Genomic DNA, 4095 nt, shown 5'->3' on the forward strand with positions numbered 1-4095 from the left:
TTCCATGGTTTCAGTTACTGGAGGTCAACAGTGGCCTGAAAATATTACATGGAAAATTCCAGAAATAAACAATTCCTGAGAGGAGACTTGGGGGCCATTTTGTGAAAAGGTGAAGACTGAGCAGTTGTGGCCACGTTGCCGACCTCGAGCAGCAGTTGGCTTCTCCACGTAGAACCTGGGAGTAGGAGATTCAGAACCGAATCTCTTCTCCCTCCTGCTCCTGTGAGATTTCTTTGATCTTCAGGTACATTTTTCAGCTTTGTGAGGCACGTTACCATCAAAGACAATGGCCAGCAATGTTACCAACAAGATAGGTCCTCACTCCATGAACTCTCGTGTATTCATGGGGAATCTCAATACTCCTGTGGTCAAGAAATCTGATGTGGAGGCAATCTTCTCGAAATATGGCAAAATTGTGGGTTGCTCTGTTCATAAAGGCTTTGCCTTCATTCAATATCTTAATGAGAGAAATGCCTGGGCTGCTGTGGCAGGAGAGGATGGCAGAACGATTGCTGCCAGGTTTTAGATATTAATCTGGCTGCAGAGCCAAAAGTGAACCAAGAAAAAGCAGGTATGAAATGATCTGCAGTGGAGATGTATGGGTCAGTACCAGAACACCCTTCTCCATCCCCTCTACTCAGCTCCCCTTTTGACTTGGACTATGGCTTTCAACGGGATTATTATGACAGGATGTACAGTTACCCAGCACGTGTTCCTCCTCCTCCTACTGCTCGGGCTGTAGTGCTCTCAAAATGCCAGCGTGTATCAAGAAACACCTCACAAAGGGGCAAAAGTGGCTTCAATTCTAAGAGTGGACAGCGGGGATCTTCTTCTAAGTCTGGAAAGTTGAAAGGAGATGACCTTCAGACCATTAAGAAGGAGTTGACCCAGATAAAACAAAAAGTGGATTCTCTACTGGAAAGCCTGGAAAAAACTGAAAAGGAACAGAGCAAACAAGGAGTAGAGATGAAGAATGATAAGTCAGTAGAGGAGGAGAGCAGCAGCTCCCTGAAGAAAGATGAGACTAAGGTGAAGATGGAGTCTGAGGAGATGCAGATGACTCTGCTGAGGAGGGGGACCTACTGGATGATGATGATAATGAAGATCGGGGGGATGACCAGCTGAAGTTGACCAAGGATGATGAAAAACAGGCTGAGGAAGAAGAGGATGACAGAGACAGCGCCAATGTCGAGGATGACTCTTAAGCACATAGTGGGGTTTAGAAGTCTTGTCCCATTATTTCTTTACCTAGGCACTTTTCTAAGATCAAAATTTTCACCAGATCCCTCCTCTAGTATCTTCAGCACATGCTCACTGTTCTCCCCATCCTTGTCCTTCCCATGTTCATTAATTCACATTGCCCTGTGCCTAGTCCCGTTTTCACTTCCTTTGATGCTCCTAGTAGTTATGTTGAGCCTTACCCTGTAATTTTTGCTTTTAATTTTCATACCTCTTTATGACTTAACAATAAAAAGGATGTATGGTTTTTATCATCTATCTCCAAAATAATCTCTTGTTATGCAGGGAGTACAGTTCTTTCCATTCATACATGAGTTCAGTAGTTGCTTCCCTAACTATAAAGGCAATCTCATTAGTTGAGTAGCACCTGAGAGCAGCTTTGAATTAGAGGTATGCATGTTATACCCCACATAAGAGTGCTGTGTGTGGCTGTTCAACACAAATGTAACAATGTATTTTTGTGAATGAGAGTTGGCATGTCAGATGCATCCTCTAGAAAAATAATTAGTGTAACAGTCTTAAGATTTGTTTTCTAAAGTTGATATGGTGGGTTTTTTTGTGAACAGCCTGATGTTTGGGACCTTTTTTTCTCAAAATAAACAAGCTCTTATTAAACCAGGAATTTGGAGGAAAAATAAACACCCTGTTTTTTTTATTTTTGTATTTTGTAATTGTTTACTTCAAATTCTTTGTTTCACAGTGGCCTCCACAAAACACCTAGAATATACTAGATATAGTTTTCTTTGAATCATAATTATTATGCATACCAACATACACTACTCAAATTATGTTTCATTGGCGTGGGTTTTGAATTAAGGAGACAAGTAACTTTGATGTGAAGTGGAGATTCTTTTGCAAAAATGGTGTGGGTTTTGAATTAAGGAGACAAGCAACTTTGATATGAAATGGAGATTCTTTTGCAAAAATGGCTCTTAGATCCTAATGAAAAAGTTTGGGAACTGCATTAAGCCTTTTCTTCAATGCTTTGTGGTCCAACTGACACCGTTTTTGAGATTTTTTTTGCTGTGTGCTGAACTGTTTCATCCTTAAATAGAAAGAGGCTCAAACATGTCAAGATTTTAGGAAAAGTGAAACAACTGGAGAATAAAACCTGTATTTTCTTCCCCCCCCCAAAAAGCAATTCCTAAGTTTAAGATGTTTTGCCATTCTGAATAGCATAATGAAAGCTCATGCCCTCCTACTCCATCCCACCCTGGATATGAATCATCCCTTTGTCCGCTGGATCCCTCCCTTTAGTTACTTAGTAGCCATCTAGGTTATCAGATCAACTGTCATGGCATCGCAGTGCTTGTGTTCAGGTTACATTTATTTTACCTAATAATGGCTCCAAAGTGCAAGAATAGTGATTCTGGCAATCTGGATATGCCAAAGAGAAGCGGTAAAATGCCTCCTTTAAGTAAAAGGGTAAAAGCTCCCTACTTTATGGGAAAGAAAAAGAAAATCATATGCTGAGGTTGCTAAGATCTAAGGTAATTGTGAAGAAGGAAAAAGAAATGTATGCTAGTTTTGCTGTCCTACCTCAAACTGCAAAAATTATAGTCACAATGCATGATAAGTGTTTAATTAAGATGGAAAAGATATTTTGAGAGAGAGAAACCACATTCACACAACTTTTATTACAGTATATTATCATAATTCTATTTTATTATTGTTGTTAATCTTTCACTATGCCTAAGTTATAAATTAAGTTTTATCATAAGTAGAGAAAAATGTATTATAGATAGGGTCAGTACTAGCCACAGTTTGAGGCATCCACTGGGGAAATGTACCCCCCACAGATAAGGGGGACTACTCTATGTGCAATGATTGGTAAGGGGAAAAAATGTCAGTGAAGAAATCTTATTTGGTAGAGTGAAGTATAGGAATTAGACTTGATTATTTCTGGAATGTGAACTAACCCAGTAAAGGAGACCCTATTTCCTGATTTAGGGTTTTCCGTGGTCAGTCGCTCACTGTGACCTCATGGACAATAAATGATTTTTGTTTTCTTCAGAAAAGAACAAGTAGATGGTTGATTTAGAGGCTGTTGGACTGGTTCAATTTTCAAAACAAGTGATTTATTGTGGATCTTTCAGAATTGCTCTTTTAATAAGTTGTATTTTGTTTTTAAGGAAAAGCAATGATAACTGGGATTTGTGGTCCTCTGGCCAAGTGGAGGAAAGTTATCAAAGGACAAGCAACACCGCCTTTCTTTATCCCATTTTTGCCTAGAAGAAGAAACATGTTTCAAATCCTGCTGAAATCTAACAAGGACACAGAGCTACACTGTTATTTGTTCCCAGTTGAAGGTCAGTCTGCAACAAGCTTGTGGCACCCAGGAAGCAATGCAACTCTGCTTAGGGATTGTGCCTGGTAATAACACTATCCTTAAATCTATGCCTGAGTTGTAAATCGAGAAGAAAACCTTCCAGCAGCCACCCCATGATCCTTTTTAAAAAGGCAATTTCAAAAAGTTCAAGAACCTTCAAGGTGCAGGCAATTCTTTGATATTTACAATGACTGTGATTAAAAGTCATTAGATTTAATTATGTGGAAATAAAGATTCTTCCTTTGAAAAAATGCAACTAAGTAAAATCATTCATCGTGCGTACTTTGTCATGAATGTATTTGTGAATATGTATAAAACAGGGTGGCTGTACCAAATGCTTTTCCCCTATAGGCTGCTTTTCACTATTTCTTTTTTCTTTCTTTCTTTTCTTTCTTTCTTTTCTTTCTTTTTTTTTCTTTCTTTCTTTCCTTCCTTCCTTTCTTTTCTTTCTTTCTCTTCCTTTCTTTCTTTCCTTCCTTTTCTTTCTTCCTTCCTTCCTTCCTTTTTTCTTTCTTTCTTTCTTTCCT

General features: G+C 38.8%; 1 pseudogene; it reads left to right on the plus strand.

The window, feature by feature from the left end:
- Nucleotides 1-286: 286 nt before the first annotated feature.
- On the plus strand, nt 287-1211 carry LOC132439462 (heterogeneous nuclear ribonucleoprotein C-like; annotated as a pseudogene).
- The last annotated feature ends 2884 nt before the right edge of the window (nt 1212-4095 follow it).

The sequence above is a fragment of the Delphinus delphis genome, chromosome 16 (assembly GCF_949987515.2).
Source record: "Delphinus delphis chromosome 16, mDelDel1.2, whole genome shotgun sequence".
Taxonomy (NCBI): Eukaryota; Metazoa; Chordata; class Mammalia; order Artiodactyla; family Delphinidae; genus Delphinus; species Delphinus delphis.